General features: G+C 33.9%; 1 long non-coding RNA gene across 1 annotated transcript; it reads right to left on the reverse strand.

The window, feature by feature from the left end:
- Window positions 1–569: 569 nt before the first annotated feature.
- Window positions 570–11,653, reverse strand: LOC126950764 (uncharacterized). Its single transcript, XR_007724279.1, has 3 exons — window positions 11,589–11,653; window positions 4,057–4,116; window positions 570–823 (listed from the first exon to the last, which is right to left on the reverse strand). It is a non-coding gene; the product is annotated as an uncharacterized LOC126950764 (long non-coding RNA).
- Between the last annotated feature and the right edge of the window lie 7 nt (window positions 11,654–11,660).

Consider the following 11,660-nt stretch of genomic DNA (forward strand, 5'->3'; position numbering starts at 1 on the left):
GAGTGGGGAAACACATGTTGTGTTTTAACTCCCAGCTTACAAAGATACACATTGGCAAAAACGATTAATAATGTTTAACTATTTTTAGTGTTTGTTACAAAAAAAGTATTTCTGTGTTAATTGGAAGTAAACAAGACTATCATATGCTAATATCTCCCTTGAATTTCTTTCTAAAACTTTCACTACTTCAGAAACAGAGAATTCTGACATCAAACATAAACATGCTTATTTTAAAATGTCCAAATACACTGTTAAATTACAATAACGTGTTTCAATAAAATTTAGAAAGTGTTTAGTCAAGTAAAAAAATGCTTAGATTTTAGACGATTCATCTTAGTCCATTTGAGCTGCTATAACAAAATCCCTTAGAATTAGTAATTTATTGCTCATAGTTCTGGAGGCCAGGGAGTCCAAGATCAAGGTGCCAACAGATTTGATATCTCGTGAGGGTCCTTCAGAGCCAGAAAATAGCTGTACAGTGGCCTTTAAATCACATATAATATTCTGGAAAAAACGAAATTAAGTATTAATAGTTTTAATTTGATTTAAGTTTTACACTTGGAGAAAAATGGCTTGAAGTTTATTAAAAGATGTATTATTTTTGTTTCACATCCTTAGGATATGTCCTTTGTTTAGAGTACAATTTTACAAAGTGAAAGTTGAATGACCTTAGTGATTAGGTTTTTCATCAATGGAGGTGATTTTAGCATAAGTAACCGTGTTAACAATTCTGATAGATCTTCTCATTTTTACTTGCTTGATTTCCATGTACTATTTTCACATCACTGATCGACATCACAGATGTTCTCATTTCTTTCTAGTCCTATCAATGAAAAAATGCTGATTAGTTTTAGGGTTCATCAATTCTTTTTTTTTTTTTTTTAACATCCTTTTTATTGTAGCAATATTCACAGAAGCCAAAAGGCTGAAACAATCCAGATGTTTCTTGACTGATGAACACATCAAAAAATTTGACATGTACGTACAATGAAATATTATTCAGCCTTAGAAGAAGTCTTGTCACATTTTCAGATAAACTTTGAGAATATTATGTCAACTGAAATAAGCCAGTAACAAAATGATGGATACAATATGATTCTACTTATATTTGATGTCTTAAGTAGTCACACACATAGAAACAGAAAGTGGGAGGAAGGTGTTTATCAAGGGCTGAAGAGAGAGTAAAGTGGGCAGCTGTCACTTAAGGGTATTGAGTTTTAGTTTTACAGGATGTAAAATTTCTAGAGGTCTTTTGCATAACAATGTGAATATACTTAACATGCCTGAGATATACAGTTCTTTTTGAGACAGGGTTTCATTTTCTCACCCAGGCTGGAGTGCAGTGGCACGATCACAGTTCACTGCAGCCTCAAACTTTCAAGTTCAAGTGATTCTTTTTTCTCAGTCTCCCCAGTAGCTGGGACCACATGTGCACACCACCATGCCTGGCTATTTTAAAAAATTCTTGGCTAGGTGCGGTGGCTGACACCTGTAATCACACCACTTTGGGAGGCTGAGGTGGGCGGATCACGATGTCAAGAGATCAAGACCATCCTGGCCAACATGGTGAAACCCTGTCTCTACTAAAAATGCAAAAATCACCTGGGCATGGTGGCACACACCTATAGTCCTAGCTACTTGGGAGGCTGAGGCAGGAGAATCGCTTGAACCCGGGAGACGGAGGTTGCAGTGAGCCAATATCATGCCATTGCACTCCAGCCTGGCAACAGAGTGAGACTCTGTCTCAAAAGAAAAAAAAAAAATTGTAGAGACAGGGTCTCCATATGTTTCCCAGGCTGGTCTCAAAATCCTGGGTTCAAGCAATCCTCTTGTCTTGGACTCCCAGCATCCTGGGATTACAAATGTGAGTCAACACCATGCCTGGCCCTAATATGTACAGTTAAATAGATGTAAGATGGCAAAATTTATGGTATGTGTTTTCACAACAATGATTTTTTAAAAGAACAACTAAAAGAAAAACAGAATTATAAATCTTTCCAAAAATTACCTTTAAGTTACAAAAGTGTTTTACACAAAGAAAATATATATTCATCATTAAACATATGATGAAAATAACGTTATTTCTATGACTTCTCACTTAGACTGGATAAAACAACCAATTAATATCCATTAAGCAAAGAAATATACAAGATCAGCCATAATCAAAATTGGGGACATATTTACAGATAAAAGCACATGAATGCATTATTTATTTATGATAGACATATGTATAAGACTTAAATGTAAAAAAGAAAAAATATTTTTGGAGGAGAATCTTGAAACTGTGAGAACTTTATAGAATCAAGAGAAATCTTATTCAAGAGCGAAAACCCAGAATCGATAAACAAAACATAAACATAACTGATACTGAAAAAAAAAAAAAGAGTGCTTTCCATCAGTGCAGAGTTACTGTTGAATATTATAGTTATCTAGACAATTTCTTTTCTAGTGGTACATCAATGTTGCATACCAGATTTTAGGAGTAAATATTTCTCTTATTATTGATTTGCAGTTCTATATTACTGCTTATTTTAGTGTAGGTTTCCTAACATCGGTTTGTTGTGTGTTTTGGTTTTACTTATGTATTAAATGTTTAAACAGTTTGTAGTTCTGTATGTGTGCTTCAAGTCAGTGTGGGATCTAGCTACAGGGACACTGTTCTTACAAGCAAAGTGGCGATGGGAAGAGAGAGACGTTATTTAGAGAAGTCTTACGAAAACAACCCCCCTACAAAGGTAACAGTCTACTGAATTGGACTCAATTTATTCTAACTTTAATCCGCTAGGAAAGATTTGGGGAAAGGTGATAAAATTAAATAAACATACAGAACAGATTAATTTGCCTTTGAGTATGATTTTCCTCTCACTTGCACCCAGTTTTAAATAATGCAAGCACTTAAACGAGTGCTTCACTTCAGGTCCACTCAGAATATATAGCCAAAATTGGGGAAAATGTGAAATTTTAGCTAACTTGTTAAACCAACTAATGTCTACAATGGTGGTAAAATACATTAAACAACCACTTATCTAATATGGTTAAAATAAATAATTGATTATTAATTCAGAAATATCAGTCAGTTTCATCTAATATAAAAATAATTATAAAAAGGATAATTTATTTCAGTGAATACTTTCTTAGAAAAATTAGGGCCTATTAAAATTATATACTTTCACCAGTTTTTTGAGGCAGGACCAAGTGTTTTTCACTAAGCACTAAGTTCCATATTATATTTCAAAAATACATCCTTTAGATACATTTAAATGTTTTTGCTTTTTTAAAAGTACAGTGAGAATGTCAAGATGCTTAGAAAACCACCTAAGTGCATATTCTTGTGATTTTAACAGTTTAATTTTAGTCTCTGCCCCTTACCTGTTCTTGAGAACATTTTTTAAAACAACTTACCCTTATGTTAGAAGAATAGATATGTGGTAAAAGTACAGAAATAATACATGTATATATATATTTGCATACATATAATGTATGCAAATGTATAATACATATATATACAAATACATGTATATATGTGTATGTGTATATGTGTGTGTGTGTGTGTATATATATATATATTTGCCCATATCAAATATTTCTAAATTTTCTACTTGGTTTTCCTAGGTGAAAACACACACACACACACACACTCCCCAACTCTTTTTTTTTTCTTTTGTACTATATTTTGTCAGTTGAGAGAATATTTGAACAAACAATATATATGTTTTGGAATCTTCACAACTGTCTCTTGGTGAGTGCACAACTCAACTGTTGAGAGCAGGAGAGTGTGGATGAGTTAAGTAGTGGCCAACGGGCCCTGGCCAGAAACTGTGGACAACAATGTACACAATAAAGACAATCAAAAAGAGGTAGTGATTTAGATTATCAGCTAAGAGCCCAGTTATATGATCCTCTACAGTTTCAAATCCCCATCTTATATCTACATAGAGAAGCTATAGAAATCCAGAGGCTAGCCTAAGTGTATATCTTTTTCAAAATTATTTGATTTAAATATCTGAGTACAGCATATTTAGAAACTAACCATAACAAATGTGGAATCAGACATACCTAAATTTGAGCATCAACGATTTTTTCCTTTTTCTTTGGAGAACTTCGAAACTTTGCTTACTAAATAAATACAATAAATAAAGACAATAAATTCACAATAAAATAAATAAATGAGTATATCTTAAATTCACAATATCTAGCTACAGTGGTTTGGTTGACTATTAAACATAAAACACAAGAATTGGACTATATTGTGTGGCAGCTGATAAATGGTTAATAATTATCCTTTACAAATATCCAGAGACTTAAAGTATGATAAAAATAAAATAACCAGAATCCATGTTGGTATCTGTTTCTCTCAAAAACTTATTAAATCTCACCCAAAATGTGGTCTGGGGACTTTCAGAATCAGAATCCACTAGCAGCTTATGGAAATGCGGACTCTTAGGGCCCAGTGCTACCGATACAGCACTCACATTTTAACAAGATGCTCAGATGACTTGTGTCCCTCAGTTGACACACTAGAGCACCAGTCACACACAGGGGGACATCAGGGAATCAGCGGAGTTCCTCAGTGCAAAGGCAACTTTCCTGGGGTTTAAGTTGTAAGTTTGAGCTTTGTAGCATCACATAAGTAAGCTACTTTGGGCACTCACAGTTCTTGGTAATACTAATTCTATAAGTTCTTACTCGTATCCCTTATCATCCTCAATAGTATTGATTTAACTTACAGATGTTTAAATCTTGGGTAGTTATATATAACATATACAATCATATCCTGGAAATGACCAATAAGGCAAGACAACTTTTTGCAGCTCAGGCCCAGGTGTTTTAAAAGGGCTCAAGATTTGACATGCTGTAGTTAATAATCATTTCTCAAATTACAGTCACCTCTTGCTATTATTTTAAATGTCAACTTTGATAAAGTCAATTTAGCCCATACATTTAGAGCTATTCTTAAGAAATAAAATTACCTAGGAAACTCAAGTGGCTCAGATATAATAGTTGTGAACTGTGACTGCGTGCATTCCATCAGTTCTTAGATCGTGTTGTCATTTCTGTGTATGTTTAAAATAATTAAAAATTTGGCCAGGTGCGGTGGCTCATGCCTGTAATCCCAGCACTTTGCAAGGTCAAGGAGGGCAGATCACAAGAACAGGAGATTGAGACCATTCTGGCTAACATGTTTAAACCCTGTCTCTACTAAAAATATATACATTAAAAAAAAAAAAAATTAGCAGGGAGTGGTGTTGGGCGCCAACTGGGTGTAGTCCCAGCTACTCGGGAGGCTGAGGCTGGAGAATGGTGTGAACCCAGAAGGTGGAGCTTTCAGTGAGCTGAGATCGCGCCACCTCACTCCAGCCTGGGAGACGGAGCGAGACTCCATCTTATAAAATAAATAAACAAATAAATAATAAATTAAAAATTCATATTGTATGTCTTTCTAGCAATCCACTAAAAGCCCTTATAAGTGGTTTAAAATTCTTCAATGGATGAGATATTTGAATTTATTTGTGTTACTGCTTCCAAAGATTTAAACTGTAACACAAAATTTCACTGTCATCTTCTTTAAGTTACTTAGTAGCCAAACACCTCCTTGCTAACCTAAACATTTGTGTTTCTTTTCAATCAATGGTACATTAAAATGTATCTTAAAAAATTGTATCTCTTTTCTGTTGGTTCCAGATTCATCACATTTGACCTTCAATATATCACAGAGGAAAAAAAGGTAATTTTAATACAAATTATAACCATGTAAATATTTAAAGGAGGTTTTGGCTTGCTTGAAAAGGCCAGGCATGGTGGCTGACACCTGCAATCCCAGCACTTTGGGAGGCAGAGGTGGGCAGATCATGAGGTCAGGGGTTTGAGACCAGCCTGACCAACATGGTGAAAGACCATCTTTTCTAAAACTACAAAAAAAATTAGCCCGGCGTGGTGGTACACATCTGTAATTCCAACTACTCGGGAGGCTGAGGCAGGAGAATCACTTGAACCTGGGAGGTGGAGGTTGCAGTGAGCCAAAATCACGCCATTGCACTCAACCTGGGTAATAGAGTGAGACTCCATTTCAAAAATAATAATTATTATTATCTCTGATCCATGTTAATACAGTTTTGACTTGGAATCAAAGTTTATATAAAAATAAATAAAATGCATTAAAATGTAACATCATCCAAATTGTTTTTTTGTTTCCCAAATTTTGCTTATTTTAATTATATACTGTTGATATTCTTAAAGAGTAAACCCTAAATTTTAGGTGTTTCAAAAATTGTATTAAAATTTGCTCCTGGATGCTTATGGCATATTACTTTTTAATGAATATCTTTAAAAATTTACTATATTGATTGATTTAAATTAGCTTTTAAATAAAATAACTCATTGGCAGATGGAGATTATTTCATTTACGGGGGATGAAAAAAGATATTCCATGTTAATGAGTCCTACTATTTTGTAATTAAATAAGATTTTTTATCATTCACATTCATATTCAAATTATTTTATTTCTCTGAATTTTCAATATCAATGCCTTAATATATGCTATGCAAGTCTACAAAACTATAGACATTTAATTTCTTATATTTAATATATAATTGTCTAATCATTTATGAAATCGTATAGATACAAATGATGCTGCTTTACTGTTAAAATGTGGACATATATAATGGAACTATGAAGAAACTGTTGCATTATTATCATTATGTCTTAAATATGGATTTCGGGCATACAACTGCAGTTTTGTTATATAGATATATACATAGTGGTGAAATGTGGGTTTTTAGCGTAACCATCGCCTGAACAATGTACATTGTATCCATTGTATTAGTCTGTTTTCATGGTGCTGATAAAGACATACCCAAGACTGGGCAATTTACAAAAGAAAGAGGTTTAATGGAATTACAGTTCCACATGGTTGGGAAGGTCTCACAATCATGGCAGAAGGCAACGAGCAGCAAGTCACATCTTACCTGAATGGCAGCAGGCAAAAAGAGCTTCTGCAGAGCAACTCCTATTTTTCAAAACCATTGGATCTCGTGAGACTCATTCACTATTAAAAGTACAGTGCAGGAAAGACCCACACGTATGATTCAATCACCTCCCACTGGGTTCCCTCCAAGACAACTGGGAATTGTGGGAGTTATAATTCAAGATGAGATTTGGGTGGGAACACAGCCAGACCATTATCATTCCACCCCGTTCCCTCCCAAATCTCATGTCCTCACATTTCAAAACCAATCATGCCTTCGCAATGGTCCCCCAAAATCTTAACTCATTTCAGCGTTAACTCAAAAGTCCACAGTCCAAAGTCTCATCTGAGAAAAGGCAAGTCCCTTCTACCCATGAACCCGTAAAATCTAAAGCAAGTTAGTAACTTCCTAGATACAATGGGGGTACAAGCACTGGGTAAATACAACCATTCCAAATGGATAAATTGGCCAACACAAAAGGGCTACAGGAACCATGCAAGTCAGAAATCCAGCAGAGCAGTCAAATCTTAAAGCTCCAGAATGATCTCCTTTTACTCCATGTGTCACAACCAAGTCACGCTAATGCAAAAGGTGGGCTCCCAAGGCTTTGGGAAGCTCCACACCTTTGGTATATATCCAATAATAGTATTCCTGGATTGAATGGTATTTCTCTTTAGATCTTTGAGGAATTGTCACACTGTCTCCCACAATGGTTGAACTAAAAATTACGTTCCCCCCCAATAGTGTATAAGCTTTCCCCTAAGAAAAACAGGTCAAAAGTTTCTAAAGACTTGATAAAGTTAATTTTTTAACCAAATATCTATTCTTCTAAGATAAGGGCAAGTTGTTTAAAAAAATATTCAGAAGAACAGGTAACAGGCACAGACTAAAATTAAACTGTCAAAATCAACAAGAATATGCAGTTAGGCTGTTTTCTAAGCATCTTGACATTTTCACTCTACTTTTAAAAAAGCAAAAGAAAATGTTTAAATATATCTAAAGAATGTCTTTTGAAAGATAATATGGAACTTAATGCTTAATGAAAAACACTTGATCCTGCCTCAAAAAAATGGTAAAAATATATAATTTTGTTATGCCCTAATTGGTTTAAAAAGGTGTTTATTAAAATAGTGTCCTTTTTATAATTAGTTATATTTATATCAGATGAAACTAATGGATTTTTCTGATGAACAATCAATTATTTATTTTAATCATATCAGATCTGTGTCTGTTTAATTTTACCACCATTGTAGACATTTGTTTGTTTAGCTATTTAGCAAAAATTTCAAACTTTCTCCATTTTCAGCTATTTATCATAAGCCAGAAGTGAAGCACACATTTAAGTATTTGTAGTATTAAAACCTGGGTGCATGTGAGAAAAGATCCTACTCAAAGGCAAATGAATCTGTTCTGTATGTTTATTTAACTTGACCACCTGTCCCCAAATTTTTCCTATTCCACATACTGTCTCTTCACTTTGTTGATTGCTTCCTTTTCTGTGCAGAAACTTTTAAATATAGTGTAGTCTCATTTGTCTCTTTTTTATTTGTGTTCCTGTGTTTTTGAAGTTTTAACCATAAAATATTTGCCTAGAACAATGTCCTGAAGCATTTTCCTTATGTTTTCTTCCAGTAGTTTTATAATTTTGGGTCTTATATTTAAGTCTGTAATCTATTTCAAATTGACTTTCCTGTACAGTGATAGGTAATGGTCCAGTTTTCTTTATCTGCATATGAATATTCAGTTTTCCGAGTACCATTTATTGAAGAGACTCTCCTTTTCCCATGTATGTTCTTGGTGCATTTGCTAAAATCAGTTGGCCACAAATATGTGGATTTATTTCTGGGTTTTATTTACTGTTCTACTGGCCTGTGTGTTTGTTTTTATATTAGCTATTCATCTAATAAGGGGCTAGTATCCATAATGTACAAGGAACTCAAACAATTAGCAATAACAATAATAAGGCAAATAGCATAAATATTTCTTAAAAGAAGACATACAAAAACCCAACAAATATATGAACAAATGCTCCACATCACTAATCATCAGGGAAATACAAATCAAAAATACAATGAGATATCATCTTACCCCAGTTAGAATGGCTACTATCAAAAAAGTAAAAAATAAATGCTGATGACAATGTGCAAAAAAGGGAACTCGTATGCACTATTGGTGGAAATGTATTATAAATTAGAAGAACCATTATGGAAAACAGGATGGAGTTCTCTCAAAAAACTAAAAATAGAACTATCAAATGATCCAGCAACCCTACTACTGTGTATTTATTCAAAGGAAAGGAAATTAGTATATCCCAGAGATACCTGCGCCCCCATTTTTATTATATCACTCTTCATAATAGCTAAGACATGGAATCAACCAAAATGTCTATTAACAGATATATGGATAAGTAAAATGTGATACATATACACAATGGAATTTAGCCATAAAAAGTATACTATCCCATCATTTATGGCAACATGGATGAGCCAGGAGGCCATTATGTTAAGTAAAACAAGTAAGGCACAGAGAGATAAATACCACAAGTTCTCAGTCATATTCAGGCCAAAAAAAATTTAGATCATGGAAATAAAGAATAAAATTGTGAGCATTAGAAGCTGGGAGGAATAAGGGGAGGGGTGGTTGGAGAGAGGTTGGTTAGTGGATACAAAATTACAGCTAGATAAAAAGGATAAATTCTCATGTTCAGTTGTGTATGTTAAATATGGTTAACTATAGTTTATTGTATATTTTCATAAAGCTAGAAAAGAGGAGTTTGTTCACAACACAGAGAAATAATCAATGGTTTGCTGATGGATATGTTATGAAAATTACTCTGGTTTATTTATTACACATTGTATACATTTACAAAAATATCATTTTGTATTCCATAAATATGTACAATTATATGTCAATGAAAAATAAAGTAAAATTTTAGAAATAAACATAGATTACAGAAAAGACACTCTTTTCAATAAATGCTGCTGGGCAAACTAAATATCCATATTCAGAAGAATGTAGCTGGTCTCTTGTCTCTCACTGTCTACAAAATCAACTCAAATGGACTTAAGTTTAAGACCTATAACAATAAAAGCAGTAGAAGAAAACAGAGAAAATGCTTCATGACCTTGGTCTGACCAAGGGTTTTTTGGATAAGACCTCAAAAGCACAAGCAACAAAATCAAAAATAGAAAAACGGTATTACATCAAATACAAAGCTTCTACACAGCAAAGGATACAATCAACAGAGTGAAGAAATGAAACCCAGAATGGGATAAAATATTTGCAAACTATGCATGTGGCAAGGAGCTAATATCCAGATACCATAAGGAACTCTAACAACTCAACTTTTTAAAAGTAATCTAGTTTTATAAATGGGTAAAACATGTGAGTAGACATTTCTCAAAAGAAGACACACAAATAGCCAACAGGTATATGAAAAAATGCTCCACGTCACTAATCATAAGAGAAATACAAATCAAAACCACAATGAGATAGTACCTTATTCCAATTAGCTATTATCAAAAAGATTAAAAAAAAATGCTGGCATCAATGACACTTAAGATACTATTGAAGGGAATGCAAATTAATTCAACCATTATGGAAAACAGTTTTGAGACTTCCCAAAAAATTGAAAATAGAACTACCAAAGGACCCAGCAATCCCACTGCTGTGTATATATCCAAAAGAAATAAATCAGTATGTGGAAGATGTATCTACACTACCATGCTTATTGCAGTTCTATTCACAATATCTAAGATATGGAACCAGTATAGATATCCATCAATGAATGAGTGGATAAAGATAATACGGCATGTATACACAATGGAATACTATTAGCCATTAAAATGAATGAAATCAAGTCATTTGCAACAACATGGATTAACCTGGAAGACATTATGTTAAATTAAATAAGCCAGGTACAGCAAGAAAAATACCACACGATCTCACTCACATTTGGACTCTAAAAAAGTTTATTTCACAAAAGTAGAGAGTAGAAAAGTGGTACCGGAGACTGAAGAGGATAAAGAGAAACGATAAGGGATAGGGAGAGATTGGTAAATGTGTACAAAATTACAGTTAGATAGAAGGAATCAGTTCTGGCGTTTTATTGCACAATAATAGGGTGACTGTGGGTAACAATATTGTATTATTTATTTCAGAATAACTAGAAGATGACTTTGAATGATCTCTGCCCAAAGATAAATGTATAGAGATGTGTATACTAAATACCCCGATTCAATATTTACACAATGTATACACACATCAAAACATCACATCGTACCCTATAAATATGTCAATTCAGAAAAGGCAGAAAAATGTTATAACAGGCCAGGCTCGGTGGCTCACGCCTGTAATCCTAGGACTTTGGGAGGCCTAGGCGGGCGAATCACGAGGTCATTCAAGACTAGCCTGACCAACACAGAGAAAACCCGTCTCCATTTAAAAAATACAAAAGAAATTATCACTTACATTCATAAATCTAGTATTAAGTCAGGGAATTAGGATACAAGCCCACCTCTTTCCGAACTCTAATTTCCAAATTTTTAAGCCATTTCTTATAAATGACTTCAAATATACCAGTTCTGACCCTCCTCATTCCTAGACCTTAGGTTTGTTCCTCACCCCGCTTTCCATAGGCACAGGAGTCGTGCTTTATGAATGAGAGATCCGTTATCTTTTCAGTTGCTGACTCTG

This window comes from Macaca thibetana, chromosome 3, assembly GCF_024542745.1.
Source record: "Macaca thibetana thibetana isolate TM-01 chromosome 3, ASM2454274v1, whole genome shotgun sequence".
Lineage (NCBI taxonomy): Eukaryota > Metazoa > Chordata > Mammalia > Primates > Cercopithecidae > Macaca > Macaca thibetana.